Below are 19,120 nucleotides of genomic sequence, written 5' to 3'. Positions count from 1 at the left end.
CTTTTTGGCTCCCTGTAGCCCTAAGGAATAATGGCTAGCGAATGATAGCCTTAGCCCTAAGAATAGTTATATGCTAATTAATTTCTTTCTAGCGTGCATTTGCTACGCATACAGGAGATTCGGAAAGGCTAAGCATCTTGGCTTGTGCATCCTCGTGTCTTCCAATCAGAAATGGCCTCATATGGGTAACCGTTAAAAAAAAGTCGTGCTAAAACTTGAATGTGATGCGACGATGAATGAACCTGCTTTCTGGGCCAGCCCACGTATGACATACAAGATACCCGTACCCCATTACTTTAAGAAAGTACAGCAAGATAGCATAACAACATGTCAAGACATATAGAGCGCAAGCAGAGTGCGCGTACGCAGTGTCTAGTTGGACTTTAAGATCCTTTCATCGGAGTAACGAAACTTCCAAAGACATTTCAATGCAATTTTAACGATGCTTATGGGAGAAGCAATGCCTCACCTGAACAAACAACTGGCTTTGGTGAGGTCACGTGACAACCGCCATACTACCTAACCCTTTAATTAATTTACAATCATAATAGAGAAGGACAGGGCAACTTGTGCGTGAGATTCCAATTGTACGATGCGCACGTGCCTAAATGCGCTTTAACAGTGAAGGGTTGACATTTAAAAAACTAACAATTAATTCTATTACAAAAATTAATAATAGCCAGCTTATATATATATGAAGTCGCTAAACGCTAAATGATAAATATCTAGGTGAAATGAGTATCTTTATTGCGAAAGATAAGTTTTGCCTGCAGTAGCTACATAATGCAGTAAGTACACACCTGTAAAGAGTCAAACTTCAGCAGCTCTTGTAATTGGCAAAAAATGGGCCGCTGGTCCAAATTGGGACCTTTCGAACGGTGTATGAACGTAGCAAAAGGCATCTGGGAATCATAATCATTTCTCTACACGAACGATATATATTTTAGTACTGCCACCAATTTTATAAAGAGTTAATTACTGTGTAAGAGTTGCTAAGCAAGTAATCTGGTTTTCGGTAGCTAAAGTGCGAGTCCTATATATATATAATTTATCGCCGAATAAATATCCAGCTTCACATTGTGACCCTGTTCCTCGCAGGCCGTTCGTATCCTGACTCCTTTGTTTGGACCCCTTTTAAGATGTGCAGGAACTGGACTGTACGTAAAAGCCATGTTCATTTGCTTCATTAGTTCTTTTAACTTGTGTCCGTAACTAGGCAGAAACATTCGTAGTCCTAAGACATCCGCCATATATTTCATGGCTTTACCAAATAGCCATCCCGTGGGCTCCAGTGACATTCGCCGATGTAATATGTTCCTGTCGCAACAAGCTTTGAAAATGAGACAATCAGCTTTGGCCTATCAGCGAACCTGGTAGGACAATCGACTCCTGAAAACTTGCGCACATTAGTCAAGCTCTTCCTTTTTCTTTCCGATGAGGCTTTTTTTACTTGAAAATACACTGATGCAATTTTACGATTGTGCTTCGGTCATGCCATCATCTAGAAAAGACGTCATGCGTGACTTCTATACGCCAACGTAACAAATGGCCTGTATTATGGCACTATGGAAACAAACATCGCAAGGAACTTCTAGCTTTGATGTTCATCATTGACAATTGCAGTCACTGCACGTACACATAGATGAAGTACATGGGCCATTTAACTAGCATCGACCCCGCCGTAATTCAATTAGCGAATACACAAAACCTACCGTTCATGTAAAAGTAGTCGAACACGATGCAGGTGGTATTTATTCAAATGCATGATGTGCCAAAAGGCTTTCGGGCACAATGACCACCTAAACATTCGTATACGGATTTACACGAATAAAAACCCCCCACGGATACGGAACCTGTTTTTCTGCAAAAAAAAAAAAAAACAATGAATGAGAATGAGCAAACCTATAAAAAAAAAATGACGTTCTCGTGGGAACTCTGTAATACGACTTTTCTTTAGAAACCCCGTACTGCTTCACTTCGGAGCGCGTCTATTCCCGTGTCCACAGTAACGTGGGCTCCGCGGAATCATCTCATCGTGCATATTAAAGCAATATCCAAAAAAAAGCTGCTACTATATTTTAATGATAATAGCGATTTCGCTAGCCAGGTAGTATGGATGGATCTGGACCATATTCCAATGAACGTAAAATAAAGGATCGCGTCTGAAAAAATGCGTAGTTGTTAACAATGTAAATACAGAACTAAAATAAAAAAACACGGAAAGCTTTTATATGTTTATTAATGTAAGCTAAACGAACAACAGCTCTAACTCTTTATAATCTCCTGTCTCACATAAACTTTGATGAACTATATGGGCGGTGTATCGACTAGCATTTTATAAGACTGCCGGCTCTTCCTCTTCAATCTCTTCCAAGTACCTCGGTCCTCTCGTCCAGTATAACCGGTGTTCACAGCCGTTATGGGCTGCAGCAACGTTCGTGTTATCGTGCTTTGACAAAAGAGCGAGCGCCTACCGAAAACTTCGAAGTAGCAATTTTTCTGGAAAGAGCTATCGTCACCTACTGAGTTTCCAAGTTTACCAAGAGGGCAGAGTATGCGCTTGTATCGCTTTATAGACTTCATAGAAAATTTTAGATAACCGCAATTGTTATGATTGCTATGTCTTCCCCCAGGTAAATTACATCTTGCAAAGCTAAACAATGTTTATATAGTAATTAAATAAATAACGTATAATGATTGCAATATACACTTTGTTTGCTGACAAAACAGAAATTAATAGAGGATTAGAAAACGTGCGCACGGTAGACATCAGCTTGTTTTATTAGTGAAACCTCTTATAATAACAGGCCACTTCGTACTAGCATCTGCATATCGTTATTGGTAGTTTGATGTTTGTAACAATCACTAAGTCCATCATTATGGTTATAGGTTCTGAGGTGAGGCCATCATAGTGGATTTTTTGTTCCCCGCATAGGCTTCAACTAGCGAGCGTATTTTGTGTGTGTACTGAAATTTGTTAAAACTTACAAAGATGCAGTGGTGGGAAAATGTACATGACTCCTAACGTATAAAAAGAACCCAGGTTATATGCACGCTATTCAATTTCCTTCGAGTCAAAGAAAAAAACATCGCTAAATTTCGACTTGTTAAATTTGTTGATTCCACCTATGTTTCCTAATGAAGCGGAAATAATTAAAATAGACTCTCCATATGTCTGGTATCGGCCGGAATAGTATCTCAAATTTAGAATCGCTCATAAACTGCTCACCCAGCCTTCGTTTGATCGCATTTATTTGAACGTATTCTTAACCTTAAAAAGCGCAGTGAACGTTATGGGCGTTCTGCGATCATTCCAATTGCAATTCTAAAATTTTCGTATGAATTCAACTCCTATAGGTTGAAGCCTAGGTTGCATAGCTTACTCAGGTTTTGTATCAGCTTAAACAAAGCGACTGGCGCCAGAACTCTCAGAGGAAAGGCAGAAGCTGAAGGGACAGCTAGAAAATGCCAGCAACCGCGCAGTCTTTCACCCTATCGAGTTGTTTGCACACCGAATGTACGTTGAGACGATGTAACAACATTCTTTACATGCGTTGAATAGGTACTACACTACCCCATCGATGTAGCGCTGATGTTTGCGCTGCTTCCGAAAAAAGACGACGGGGAGAACGACGAGGAAAGGCGGCCAATATTCAGCCGCATGCTAACGTAAGTTTGCGGAACGCTGACTCGAAGTGCTTCTACGCGATCTGTGCCAATTTTCGTTTAAAAGAGAACTTGCCTGAGAAATGCACAGGCAGAATTCGCCTCCGGAGGAGCAAACTGCTAAGAGTTCCGCATTAGGCCCTATTTACAACGCTCAGGGAGCAAAGTAGAGAAACTCCGAATCCCTCTCGCTCGTCAAGACATACACATATAAGTGGTCTGCTTATAAATGAAAAAAGCCAAGCATCGTTTTGTACCCATGTCACAACTGACTCGTTCGATTGAGAACAAGCGCGGATTGAGCACTAGTGAAGATGACGGTGAGGAAGCTTCTCAAGTGGTCGCGTCAACATATTTGCGTACAATCCGTCTATTCAATACCAGAAGCGTGTCGAAAAGAAAAAGCAGAGCGTGCTACTTCCGTTATTGCCATGCAGCTCTATCTTCCTAGAGTACGCACCTATCCATCGGCCCCATGCACATACAGCCACTTTTCAAAGCGGACCAAGTTGCCTGTGCGTACGCACACGGAAATATTCTATGCGATGATGAATGCTCTCATCATCTCCTCCACTTTTTTGCCTTTTTGCTTTTGTATGTTGAAGACTTAGGCCGGTTCTCGATCTTTGCGGAAACACGCCTTGGATCAGACGTAGTCCATAGCCCTGATAGCGACGGCTGGGTGTGACCCCAAGAGCAAAAAGCAAGGGGCGCCTCGCTATAAAGCAAGATCGAATGACGAATCGTGTACACACTACATACCTGAGAAAGGACTGAAGGCTGTTGAGGTAACTTGGTCATTCAATTCGTAGCGATGCGGTAGCACTGAAGAAATTTCAGTGATGATAGCGTTTTGGCCCAAAAATTTCAACAACCCTTATTTGGTTCCTGTTAACTGCGAAGTCCTCTATATGACGCACATACGAGGTGCACATTCTACACGGAGCGCCACAGTAGCGGAACAGAAAACTAGGAAACACAGTTCTTTATGAAAACTAGATGATTCTTCATTTTACGTGGGCGTTTCGAGCAGGCTACCCCCCGCAAGCATCCCAAACCCAAAAAGGATACCATAAGAGAGTGTCGATAGATCTCCGAAAAACTGATGAAGCAACCTGCTGCAGGAAGTTCGACGAAGTAAAAAAAAAAGTGTGTTTTCGAACGGGCCTGTGCTGGCTATCTGGTTCTCAGAGCAAAAGACTATTGGTAAAAAGGTCGACGCCGGGAGAAATAGCAAAGATCTGAGTGCGTTTTTGGTATTTGCTGTCTGTTTAGGAAATGTGGTGGCTGCTGAATAGACGTTATATTCTACTACCTCCTTTTTGAGTTTGGACTTGCATCTTTCGTCGATGTCCTTACGGCTCAAGGAATTCTTCTAGATATAGCGCATGGCAGCTTTGAATGGTGAGAATTTCATACTTAGGGACACGGTCGCTTCGGGTTTGCAATACAGCTTTGCGTCTAAACAAACAGGAAACAAGATTCAGCTACATCCTCGTTTCGTATAGTATTGGATTATCCCAAAAGTAAAGCAACATGGAGCTTTTTTAAAATATCGAAATTTTGAAGGCGGTGGATGAAAAACCCAAGAATTATACATTCCAATTGACTGAAATGGCCACAATGACTTATGCAGTGGCCATCAAGTCAAGTCGCCGATAACTGCTTTACAACGTATATGTTTCCAACTGCATTTGCTTCTCTATATTCAGGAAAAACAGTGACCAATAGTTAAGGTTTTTCCATATATAGATCTAGAAATTCTTTCAAAATTGCCGTATTACTTGCGGTCAGTCTTAGCACATCGATACATACATATGGACTGGAGAGTGTCTAAATATGGAGGATGGGGTAGAAAAACGACAGAGGATAAGCGAAAAGATTCGAGCGTCAGATCGCGAGAGATTTCACAAAATACAAATGAAGATAGACACAGTGCGAGAGACGAATAACCGCGTTTTACGCTGTGTCGACCCAACCGAGGTCGGAAACAAAAAAAAAAAAAAAAATAAAGAGAATTTAAAGATATATAAAGAGAAAGTGGGAAAGAAAAGGCGTCCTCAATGATATATTTCAATGGCTGTACCCAACTCCCCGCCTTGTAACGAGTTCCCTTGAAATTTGTCACCCACATGTTCGTGAGGCCTACCCATCGTTCGGCATTGTTCGGGCTCGTCGTCGATGGAACCTTCACTGCGGCTGATGGTGCTGTCGCAGCCTCCGCCAGCGCAGACATATTTGCCGCTTTACTTTTCAAAGCTTTTTCTTTCGATTTTTTTTCTGTCGTTCGCTCCGTAACAGACTCCCTTCGAAGCCGGTGCCATAATCCGCGGCTGTCATACAACTTCTGCTATCACCTTGCTACTGGTACGTCTGCTGCTACTAACCCGAGGAACCAGTCGTGTACAGGATTTCTTTCAGTCTCCTCTTTGCACGTTGATGGCTGCTACTACTGCAGCAGGCGGCGCTACAGTCAGCTGCAGCCGCTGCTCTGAGAAGAGGCCAAAGGAAAGCTGTTCTATCTTGGAGATTTATTTTCTGGCTCTTTGTGGCATTAGAGGCGTCCGTGATAGTAGATGGCGGGTAGTGGTGCAGCAGGCGTTAGCGAACTACGCGTTCGCGACTAGTGCCAGCCCGCAGGCGGAACGTCAGCTTTGCTTTTCCGATACTCCAGCGTTCCGAAGCTCGAAGAACTTTGCTGGTGATCATGGAAGGGCAGTTATTTTTTCTTTTCGCTGCTTCCACTTCATGCGAAGCTGGCCGACCTGGCCTAATCCGCGCTGTCTTGCTTGGCGTCGTCGCTGCTGGCGACAGAAGGCATCGACTTTGGCGTAAGCGAAGCGGCAGTTTTTAAGTCGCCCATTCAAACGTCTCGACGAGCATTCCTTCTCCAAGCAGACCAAGAGCATCGCTAGATGACTTCTTCTAGCGAGCTTGTGGAAAATCTCCTTCACTCCTGTAAGTTGCAAATATGCACAAAGAAATCGGGCCTAATTTTGTGTCGGCCTGAAAATAGATATTTGTTCATAACAAAACGGGCAAAACATCTGTGAACGCTCGTTTTTTAGTAGTAATTGTGTGACTTCGGCAAGATGCTCTCAGTTCTAGTCTAATTAAAAGTGTCCCGGATGTTACAGATCGCGGACTGTGATTTACTTAAAACCATCAGAGTATCATTGTACTATGTATACTTTTGATTGGCCCCACGTTCCAGTATGGGCCTATGGGTTGAACGTGATCTCACTTAGTGCTTTTCCACAGGTATAGCAGCGGTAGCAACGACCGTAAGATGATGGCGGCAAAAATCGGAGAAAAAATAAAGCCATTATGAGACGAAGAGACAAATTAAAATTGCCGATGTCATAGATTTATTTCATATATTATCCTGGATTTTCTTCGTCTATCCTTCATGCACCTTCTCCCTGGTCGTCGTCCCAATGTCCTATGTACCCTATGTCTTCAAAATTTTTCGCTATTTTTTTCATTATTCTTGTTTCCACTTCGCTGTCCTGCTGCTTGTCTTCATGGTAAACTGGTCATGAGCGGGCAGACCACTTCTCAGGACGGTTTTATTGTTCTATCGTGGCGGGTGACCAAGTAGCGATATTGATGATAGTGGCAGTTCCAACCGCGGTAGCGCCTGCTATTACTACGACGTACAAGAAAATGGCGATGAACAAAAATTGCGAAATCTTTTATCTCTTCGCTGATCAGGGTTTCAGCCTATGCAGCGGTGCAGTCGCGTTTCCGAGAGAAAAATTTCACGGAACGCTAATTTTTCCTCTCCAACCTCCGCTAGGTTGCGCTTCGTTTCAGAGAAAGGACGAAAGAAGGCAGAAAATGACTGAAGGAAGGTGATTGGCCCGCATCCGGCCAAGAACTCATTCGGACTCTTACACACGGAGGCAAGCCCCTGGTGCTCTGATCTGATCTGGCTTCATCGCCGAGGCCGTTGCCCCCACAATAAGGATAGTTTTTCAAATCTACCAAGAAAAAAATAATGACACGGATCGGCCCGACTTTGCGACCCCCTGATCGTAGTGAAGATTCAGCAGATTATTATTCACTGAGGCTATGTATAATAGGTTGACGGGCGACAGGTGGTACACTTGCTTATTATCATAGATCGACTACGCCAGATTGAGCCTCATAGGGGCACGAACATGGTTGGGAAACCGTTGTCCCCTCACTGGCTTTCGCGTATGTCTTTGCACGGTCGAAATAATGGCTTTCCCTTGATGGGATTATGCAATATGAAAGAGACTGATGTACCTGGTGTATACAGCCAAAAAGCGAGCGTGTTTCGCAATAACCATATACAGCATCCTAACTGTACAGGCTGCCACTTAGAACTTTTTTTTTATACTCCGCGGGTGTTCACCTTGTTTCGCACCGTCCATCCAGGTGCTTGCAGTTCACCATCTTAAATTTCCTGTAGGTTTCTCTTTCCTTTTTAGCGTCTCCTTGTTGTTCTCTTTGATTTTTTCGCGGAACGTCTTCAACCAGATCATATCTAATCTATGAACAAAAAGATAAAGACGTAAACGTTTTACCCTTTTAAACAATCGGTGTAGGAAGAAGTTGATGTGACACGAAGGTCATTATAACTCACAAACGGCATCAATTTAGAGCCAATATGGTTTAGGTAAATCCTATTTGTTTACCTAATCAGCGCACGATGAATTCCATGAACACAAAAAATCTAATGCTTCTTTAAATTCAAAAAAAAAATATCGTTACGTTGTTACACCATTTGATTCATGTTTAGTGCAATGCAAAATAGTTGAATGGTCCTAAAATTCAATAGGCTCGTACTGCCGGGGTCCGATTATTATATCAAATAACGATAATTAAACAATAAGAGCTTGACTGTAATATGGAAAGCCGGCGCCTGTGTGTTATGGGTGTGATACCGTGTTGCCTGCAACAATACACTTCAATTTCAAAATACTGTCTACTTCAGTGATAATACTAAACATCGAGGATTGCTACATCAAAAGTCATTGCTGCTGTTACGTCTGAAGAGATACAGATGGGCCCGGGTTCAGAAATATACCACGAGATATTTGTTTACCGCATGGCAACATCCACCCTTCCTATAGACTGTAGCACTATAGTAATTTTATAAACGTACTTCACCTATAGCAACTTCCTTAGCCAGTGGCTTCACATCTACCAATATAAAGATTGACAATTTCCTGTCTTGGTGAAGTCAGAAAGGCCAATAGCGAAAAATGGCATCAGTTTTAAATAACTTCGATATAAAATGTTACGCTAATATGTTTCTACTCAAGAAAAAGACCCACGTAGTGCTTAAGCATTATTCAAACATGAAACACTGGTAGAATTTGGGGGTAGCACAGCGGACTCATTTGTTTTGTCGGTTCGTTTCATTCAATGCAGATATTTCTATTTATTACTCATAGCCAGTAATAGCAGTTACCCTAACGTAATATTCTGATTCTAATTAATAACAGACACGATTATCTAACGAGTACTTGTCGCCCGTGGGGTGTTACATACAATACATCATACAGTATTCACACAGAAGGGGAAGGTTTGTTGGCGTGGGGAGCTGATGGTTAAGAAATCTGGCCAGTCTGGGTGGTTAGCTATCACAACTAATACCCCGTAACTCACATTACCAATCCAATCGGTAAGCAATAGATAAAGATATATAGTACGAGCAAGAACGAAGAGGCATGATTACGAAACGGACGACTACACAACATGGGAAGTAAAGTGACAGAGATACGTACCACCTTAGCAAAGCTTATACACCACAACCTAGCCATCTTTGCAAGGTTCTAGCAAATCGACTACGGTCCATGTTGGCCAAGAGGAGCTGCAAAAACGCCACAGGTGGATGCTGTAACAGATTCGTAGCTACTTGCGGAAGCGCTCAGCAGAAATAATGCATAATTTCCGGTTGAACAACGCCTACGGCGTTACTGGAACGCCACCGGTGTATTGGTGCCCTGGACGTTTGGTTGCCCAATGTGCGACCAATCCGTTAGGCTAACATTTCCCTTTAAAAGTTTATGTATTGTTATTGCCATCTCTGATCTGGTCATATCATCTCAAGTGGATCTCTCGATGGGGTGCAGCGTTGAAGGAAAGCGGGGAGAAAACGAGAGGAACAACAACATATGGTCCTCTAGGGACATCAAGTATCTATATGACATTTCTGTAGTATATTTCAGCGTATATGATAGCCAAATGTTTAGAGCTTAGGCATAAGGTTAGATAGACCAAGAAAAATCGTGAAGAAATACCCGTAAACTTTGAGATAACGAAATAGTAAATCGAGAACACTGGGAAAGGAACTTAACTGAGTCTTTAGAGTAAACTTCGTTTTTACCTTGTGTCTCTATTCACTGCTTATGTCATTTAGGGTACTTTAGGTACTTTTGAGTCCTGTTCTGCCTGAGTTGTTAATTTAAGCAGTTAATTTCTTTAAGGGACGTCCTAAATACTACAATGTACTTATTTTGATCTAGTTTGCAGTGAGTCTAATTTAACAGAATGCAATGTATCAAATATGATTAAAAGGTCACTGCACTATAAAAAAAAGTCTGTACTACCTACGTGTGCATGGATATATGCGTTATTACGAATAGCGCTTAGCCTAAGAACCACGTACAGTTAGAAGGCCGTGTTCCAAAATTAACAGATATCGTCAAAAAGTTATAACAACTAAAAGAAACGGAAAGCTCACCAGATTGCACGTTTTCTAAGATAATTTTCGATACACGTTTCTCATAATAGATACGAACTGCATGTTACTCTGTTTTGCACATATGAGAAAGCACGCGTCTGCCATACAATCGGCTGTACATACTCCACTACTAATTCCATTATATATATATAAAGCACGAATTAAGAACTAAAATCTTTTCTTTAGAAGATAAATAAAAAATTATCAGAATGATACTATCTGCAAAACGACATACCTGAGCAGAAAATTCTACAAACCCACTGTAAACTATCTTTGAAACCATCAACGCTCGGGAAGTATTTTGGAAAGCTATTGATGAGGAGTGCTTTGAAAAATTGCCAGACTTCTTATGAAAAATTGCTGTTTTTTGATCGCCGTCGCTCTGAGTAATTTTTTCTGGAAATTTGGTTTCCGGTGATTTCCGGACAATTATCTTGAGCAGCAGTTTACTTTTATTTAAAAAAAAAAAATAAGAAACTCAAAAAATTAGGTGAACTTTACTCAAATATTGTTATGTTAATTGCTATGGTCTCAGCCTTTTTTCCCCTGCCCGTATCAACCCACATGATGACAGTGTTACTCATACGTTCTAGTCTACCTCGTGACAGCAAGTAGGCAAACCACATTAAACCCGGCTTCCGAAAATAGGTCAAGATTATAGACGAAATCATCTTCTACAATACCTTTTGTATTGTTGTACTAATTACTCTGCAGAAACTTATAAAATTGAAGAATATGATTATTGAATGATGACGGCATTAGCGCCGATTAATGGGACAACTGCGCTGATAGTCTTAGAGGCCTTATAAAAAATCCTTTATTGTAGGCCATATTCTTTATTTTAAATAAAAATACCTTTAGAGAGAAAGAGGTAACCCGACAAATTCAAGTTACTGAAACTATTTGCCGACAAGCGTACCAACCTAACTACGCTAGCGTTTAACGCATGGGAAACGACTCTGTTACACTTTGAATGATGAACAAGTTTGCTAATAGTAATGGTTAATGGGAACAAAGCCAGATATGAACGACGATTCAATAAAGACGGCCATCCTCTTTGACCGCACACTTATCGCCTCATATCTTACAGGTATCACTATCGCTGGCACAAGATGAACTTTCACAACAGCCGTAGTATCTCTGAAAGAACTGGCGAAGGTCTGTTAAAGGATTCACTGGCCAATCCTCGCTCATTTCCCAACGATCCTAGAACTTCGTCCGACCCCTTCATTCCCGTTTGATGACTTAAGCTATACGAAAGCACACACAAGGTATTCATGCACGAGACGTCTCCTATCTTCTAACCCTCGCCAGTCGGTCAGCGAGCCAACAATAATAGAAGTATGACACTTGCCTTCACGCAACGGTATTTTGTGGTTTCGCAAACATTTTTTTTTTCGCCGCTTCTCTTCGCTCTGCACAATGTCACTTCGGTCAGGCTTTTGACGCTACTGCGATTAGCCCTGAACAGTAGCTCGCGATACAACCACAGCGATCTATAGTTATTGTCGTCGCCTATAGAACCGTCAATGAGAAGCTTAAAAGATCGCTAAGTTACTTCAAGCCGTCACTAGTTACGAGATGAGTGGCAGTCAATGATGTCGCTAGCATCCAGCGACCAGTCACAATCAGCAACTCCGCCTTGTGCTAGTCTCTCCCTTTATAGAAACGCATTAACATAGCGATGGTTCGCGATGACCGAGTGATCTTGTTTCATATATTATACGCAGTTATCGGATACTGGTGAATGTATAATAGATCGACATATAGTATTATAAACTACGTCAAACTCTGCCAGTGTGTCTGAAAGGCATAGAAACAATGTCCAGTCTGCCTCTAGAGCTGTTGCAGTCAATACACAAACGAACGATAAGCTCGTATCGTCCTGACAATCGGCAAACTAATTATCTAGCATCTGTGCTCTTGGCAAAGATTGCGGCATAAAATTATTTCGAGTTTAATGGTCGACGCACGATGATGACGGATTGAATTATCTATCGCTATTGACAAAGTAACGTTAAGGCTGTGACGTAGTGAAAGCGGTCCTGATCCCAGAAATGCACGACTAGAGAAAAGTGTGCATTTAGTGATTACTACTGCTGTTATAAGGCGTCATCTGACTTCTGATATCACTGCAGTGAGCTCCTAGCGCGTTATCAACTTGAAAATTTAAATCTGTTGGAAATTTTTATTATTTCTATAGCAGGAGCTAATAATAGATGCTTCATTGACAAGTCCCAAGGTCTCCGCTGAGCTATTAGATATTTCTAAAGAAATATCGAATTCAATGACTTCTTTAGACGGTGTTAGGCACGTCGCGTCAAATCACTGCCGGAAATATACTGAGCCTGTATTCGCTCATTTGCAGATCTATACTATCCTTGACCTGTGATTGTACGCGGTGATATCTATATGAATCTAATCTTTACTTATCTAACTTTATTTTTATACAATAATTTTTTATTTATATGATACTGGTAAATAAACTTACACAGGCATCTAACTGGAACTGATATAACCTACGAACAAGCCGATTATTCCAAGGGTGAAAAAAATCACATTTTCCTTATCAACTAACCTATTTATCTAAGATAGTAGTCTATTTATTTATTTATTTTTTTTTTAACTTTATCGAAGTTCGTTCGCAGTTATTTGCATCAAAGTTCGTACGTCGCTTTCTATAAACCATCTGCGTTTGGCATAGGAGTGCTAATTTGCCTCATACACTGGTCGTGTTTACTTCGGCATTCTAACGGCAAGAATATTGCTTTCGCCAACAACGAAAGTCCTCACAAGCCTCGGTTCTGAATATGAAAATTTCTCTGTGGCTTTACACAAGTGATCCCTAGCTTTACTGGAACACCTACGTCATTCACATTATTTAGCCTGGCTCCTTCTTCTATTGCATCGTTTGTTGTATCTAGGATATTGTTGTTTGTTGCTTACAAGCATGGATGATGGGCGCGCGTTTGTATCTGCCTGTGTCTGACCATGTCTGTGTCCGCGGATACGTATGTTGAAAGAAATGCCATAATATGCACGACTGTAACAGATATGTTGTCAGCAACGGTAAATGGCTTTGCGCGAAGCTACTGAAATGACAGCTGGAGGCGCCGCCACCGCCGCATTTCGTCGTCGTTATAATATAATAATCCGAACGCCGTTTAAAGCCAATGCCGCAGCTGCTGACGTTTGGTAGATGACCACGTCCAATTCAAAGGCCGCATGATCGCCCTATAGCTACCACATCCTCGTGCGTTCCGCCACAATCAGTGCCGCTATAATACAATCGGTTCTGGTAATATTAGCAGCTGCTGCCGGCTTTGTACCCGTGGATTCCACAGTGACGGGAATCATATCGTCGAGCTGCTGCTAGCGGTCACGATGTTGTATTGCATGCGATTCGATTAAAGGGTTGTATGAAGGGGCATATGGCATACAGAACATCATCGTCATCATCAAGCACATCTTGTGGCTCCGTGCCATAGCCACCCCCAAGGGCTGCCCCCTGTCAGTCCAACATGAGAACAACTGTCCGCTCCGACCACTACTATTACTACGCCTGATTGAGGACAGACGAACAAACGAACGAATTACTCTCTATTATCGCCGTTGCTGCAGCGTTAATCGTTGTTCTCGACCATTGTTGGCCTACCTCAGATTGGTGTTCAGTTCTTCAGTAGCAGGGCGAATCAGTACCATCTTGTCTTCGTCGTTGCAGACGGCTTCGCGGCGGACGGTGCTATTGCTCTCGTCTGCTGTTAGCTGGGTAGTTAGCTAGACTATGGCGAGAATAGCGGAGACGGAAAAATGATGCCAGAGCATTCGTTCGTCAATCGGCCGCGCGATAAATGGTCTGTATTGCTGGGACGTTGTCTCTGGTAATGTTAAGCAGCCAGAGGGGTGACAGGGGTTGCGTGAAACATTTACCTTTTTGTTGGTGCATATCCGCTGGTAACAGCAATTACCTAAGCGGCGCTTTGATGATTCTCTAGGCTTGATCTAGCCACGCCGACAGGTACCTAATGTCTTGTTTACTTTTTTTATTTTACCCAATATTTTATTTACATCAACACCAGACACCAAACACAATGGATAGGTGGGCACATACTAACAGCGCGAATATCCAAATACGCGCGCGAACGAAAACACGAACGAGGTTGCGCGCTAGAACAGGGAAATCGTAAAGGGTCGCTGACGAAGGATTATCAGCATGCTGAATTTTTACTATGATGTCATTACTTTTGTTTGGTAATCATATATTTAATCAAATGAACATTGACGGGAGCAAAACACATTTAGTAAACAACAAACAAGATTAAAAGCTAAAACGGAGTACGCTACTGGTCCGCAGATCTGTTCGTTGACCGACTATTTTCGTACGCACGGAAACTTCTACATTTTCTTGCAGCCGTATAGCAAACGCTGAGTTACCCCGTTACACTAGAACTTAGTGTTGTAGGGCTAAAAATTTAAATAATTGAATATGACGACATGTATTTTCCCGAGCAAGCTGCTAGTAACGGTCTTTATCCGAGCTTGAAATATGAACGAATGTTCTGTGCCTTTCTCTGGTGATTTGTTGCCGTTTACGACAGCCCCTCTAGAATAAAGAATGATAACAGGGACCTGTTTGTATACAATTACCTCGTTATATATCAATGTACAATATTGGTTGAATTTTCATGATATGATCTAGCGTAAACAACGACTTACTTTTTCCGATCAGCAGAACTTTTAGTCCTTCTGATGTTATGATGCTGTCACCTATTGATCAAAGGGCGCAAAAAAGAACGTATTGAAAATATATGCTTTGGGCAATTCGTGTTCTTTGCTTACATTGCTTAAACACTGCCATTTATATATCCGTCTTTGTTTTTTAAACATGTGCTGCGTATTTAAATTTGTTTTATGTTTAACCGGCCTAAGATTTATGCACTGTGTTCCGATAAGCAAACGTGCGACTCGTATAATGTTAGCGGATCAAAGTATTACATAGATTCAACTTTCTCACGTTTGAGAATGGATTAATAGGCGAAGCCCCTCGCTGTTTTCATGCCTCCTATGTTCTATTATATTACAATGGTGATTTCACGAAATGATCATAAAGATTCTCGACGTTTGTATGAAGAGGTCGTTTGTTGAAGCAACATACAAGAAGCCCTCTTTCGTAGGTTCCCATCAATGTTTTAGACAAGTTGTATAATAACCATAGTACTACGCTAAATCTAGATGTTCAAAAGGACTTTTCAAACAGCGTAGTTCGACCCAGTTCGATCGTATAGCGATCGACTACATTTCCCTCTTCTGGTATTACCTCGTCTGCTATAAAGAACTTGCATTGCCTAAACTTTTTCCTCCATAGTGTTCGAACCCTGAACTTGCTGGCGGCGTTTCATCATTTTCAAATATCCATTTGTTCTGACGCGTCCCCTCAATACAGCGTCAGAAGCGTCTTGCAACGGCTAAAAAAAAGGCATTATCATGCATACAATGTTAACAGGATGCCAAGCAGGGAACGCTGACAATGAAAACCTTTCCGGCAGCATCACCTGCAACGATTTAGAACAACGATTTTTAGAAAAGCCTCAGAGCCGATCTGCTTTTTAAGGTGTGCACTGTTGGCGCCTCTGATAGAATGCTGTTTCTTTTTGGCAACGACAAATTTTACTGTGAAAAAAATTTGATTTAATGGATATATTAAACTGAGCTCGATATGCAAACTGTGCGTAAAATATAGTTGATGATTGTTTATTATATAGTTAAATTTTCACAAAAATCACACCGTTACTATTATAGTAAAGCCTGTATACATATACTAAGATACAGCCTGCGCTAAAAGTATGCTAGTTATATCGCCCATTAAATTTGTCCAGTGGCCGTCCCACAGCCAACCGTGATCGGCACTTACGGCTGATGTTTATATGGCGATATTACTAAGAGCAGAATGAGTATCAGTACCGCCAATTTATCATTATGTTTATTATATATCATTTAGTCGTTTGTTTAAATGCTTTCGCTATCGTTCAGGTTATTCGATTTGAGAGAGTTACTCTCATGATACTATCCGCACTACCGCCCCCCTCCTCTGATGGATCTGGTTGCTGGTTCTATCATTTTAGGAAGTACCTTTCATGGAACAACAGAATCATCGTCATATAAATAAATTGCTTTCTTGGGTAACGCTAACATAAACGAAAAATCAATTCGAATAATAGGTGCAGTTGGTCCTTAACGGTGTGTCAATACGGTAGACCTGGGTAGTTGTTGATCGGATGGTCACGGCTACAACTGTACCTCCAGTTGATGTTCTTTCGATGCTGGCTCGTGCAATGTTTCGCCGTTCTCCGCTAGACGACCGTCATTTGATTCTGCATCAGCGACAGCCATCAGTCGGTGATTACCAGTGGCCATTTGCTACTTCTACCTTGCGTCAACCCCACCCCCCGTCCCCCGCCCCCGTCACCTGTAACTTGATAAAGTATTGTTGTTATAGTCTCTTAAGTTGAGCAGTGTTGTTTAGTACCACGCTGCTACTACCTAAACTTACCTGAATGCTAGTTTGATTGTGTTCACGACATCATTTGACATTGATTATTATTATTATTATTATTATGATCATCGTCATCGCCATAAAGGTAACAACGGCGATTATGAGCAACGAGGATCAAGGAAAAGGTACAACAACCACAATAGAACTAAACCGCATTGTCCACTCATCATAGCGATTCGCATTTGGCTGAGGCAGAGTTTTGAGCCGACCTCTTGCTACCAAAAAGCGTGGTAAGGGCCAACGACAAAACACCAACAGCGATTTAATGTCGAAGACCTCGCAGACCTGCTCCCGGCCCGGCGCTATTGTAACGTCGCTGATGCGAGAGGGTGCATGACTAACATCATCGCGGCCCTGAAATGGTCTACTTCAGATCAACAACGGCCTTCTAGCGGTTAGCGCGAACGAGATTGGCGCAACTACCAACCCACAAGCGATATCATCTTTTCAGTTAAGCATTTCCACTAAAACAGTCATAGCCTCCGCTGTAAGAAGTGCCGCGACCGCGGTTTATCAAGAGCTGTCCAGTTCTAAATATATTTTTAAAGGTTTTTTAGGTTTGTCATTGCAAGGGCTCACTTTTTATCAACCCGTCCGATCGATTACGTTGCTTCCTTCTTAGCGAAAACGAAAATCGCGCAGAACCTATATTCAATAAGGCCGTTCGGCCATGGAAGTGGTCAACGTTCCTCAGAACTTTTAAACGTGTTTCGCTCAATTTCAGTCTCCTGTGGGAAATAAAATAACGAGAGCCAAGTCTACTGAACTGTGTTCACTGGCCAGGCAGCATGATAATTAAAGATAATATCTCATTATCTAAATTACACACTAGAATCAGTGGTGCCTAATGACGGGCGGTGGGTTCAAGACGAACAAAACAAGGTACGACTGTGAATAAACAAAGCCGAAAAACACCGCTTGCACGGACCGGACCTGTAGAGATTCAGGCATCTTTCAGGCCAACCGCAAGACCTAAACGTGGTCGATAGAACCATCGGTGTCAACCCATAACGTCAATGAGAAGTTGACCCTTTGTGAATAATCCGTTCTTGTTGTTCCCTCTAATAGCTATAGAATATTCAGTTTAACACTTAAAAATTGCATACAGATTTAGCGTACGAGGAACTACTAAGAAGAAAATCGACCACAACAAATGATCACACATATACCATGGGCGCTGTGCTTAGTAAAATTCATTGACTATTCAGTCTTTCAGCTGGCTGTAGTGCTGCCATATATGTATGAGTTCACGTACTTTTTCGACAAAGGAGCGTTCGTCACCCATCGACTTCATAAATATATTATAAATCTGCTGTTACGACGAAGATGATAGGTCAACGGCTTGAAAACCCTTCGTCTACCGCTGATACACTTCAGCTAACTCGCCCCTTAGTCTAAGGTCTCCTGTATATGAATGGAAGTTTCTCGGAGAGATACAAGCGCTTAGAAGATAGTCCAAGCTGCGCCCAATAGGTTCCCATCTAGCATAAATGCATTTGCCCGACACGAAGTAACGTAGCCTATAGAAGTAATACCGTTTGTTGAGACGACCTGTCAGACGTCCAACAATTATATCTAGACGCTACAGCTCCAGGAGCTTTAATTCTGCTAGCCGCGGCGCTGTTCTATGTCGCGTAATACTAACAGTAATATATAGTAATTGTAGTAGCAATGCCCTTCAGTAGTGCCCGCGTATGCGCGGTTCTGCATGTCCCACGGTTGCCTCTTGGCCAATTCTTTATGTATTCTTCTATGTTTACATTGACCTAGCAAAGTTGTTGCTGCTGCTGCTGTTGCTGCTGTTGTTGTTATTACTATTATTATGAGATGCGCCGAAGGGGCTTTTAGCATCGCGGTGAAAGCGTTTGCACTTCGTCTATGTTCGACGCTAACAAACGAAGAAGCCTTTCAATATAGTCGATGTACTAGCGGGGTCGACATTGCTTCATGCACATGAGATATTATAGAACGAACCTCAGCAGCCATTGCAGTAGACATAGATGTAGAAGCATACGGTAGCCTTTTTCTCATCTACAGGTCCGATGCTTGCTGGCCAAATGATGATTGTTGCGTTATTTTCACTTCCTCAAGGTCGTCGCTGGCGCTGACGTTGCAGTCAGCGCTTCATCGTCCTCAGTGACGTCACAATAGCATCCTTCAGTAAATATAACTCTGGTATCCTG

The 19,120-nt window shown here is 42.0% G+C and overlaps 2 long non-coding RNA genes across 2 annotated transcripts; both read right to left on the bottom strand.

Moving 5' to 3' along the window:
* Nucleotides 1–724: 724 nt before the first annotated feature.
* LOC147753911 (uncharacterized) lies at nucleotides 725–12,422 on the bottom strand. Its single transcript, XR_015313256.1, has 3 exons — nucleotides 11,739–12,422; nucleotides 1,713–1,861; nucleotides 725–1,389 (listed from the first exon to the last, which is right to left on the bottom strand). It is a non-coding gene; the product is annotated as an uncharacterized LOC147753911 (long non-coding RNA).
* A 152-nt stretch (nucleotides 12,423–12,574) lies between these two features.
* Nucleotides 12,575–16,833, bottom strand: LOC111266235 (uncharacterized). The gene is made up of 3 exons (XR_002683952.2): nucleotides 16,682–16,833; nucleotides 15,101–15,936; nucleotides 12,575–14,987 (listed from the first exon to the last, which is right to left on the bottom strand). It is a non-coding gene; the product is annotated as an uncharacterized LOC111266235 (long non-coding RNA).
* Between the last annotated feature and the right edge of the window lie 2,287 nt (nucleotides 16,834–19,120).

The sequence above is a fragment of the Varroa jacobsoni genome, unplaced genomic scaffold, assembly GCF_002532875.2.
Source record: "Varroa jacobsoni isolate VJ856 unplaced genomic scaffold, vjacob_1.0 scaffold_111, whole genome shotgun sequence".
Lineage (NCBI taxonomy): Eukaryota > Metazoa > Arthropoda > Arachnida > Mesostigmata > Varroidae > Varroa > Varroa jacobsoni.
Note: the sequence above shows the minus strand (reverse complement) of the source record. Positions and strands in the feature narration are given on the sequence as shown.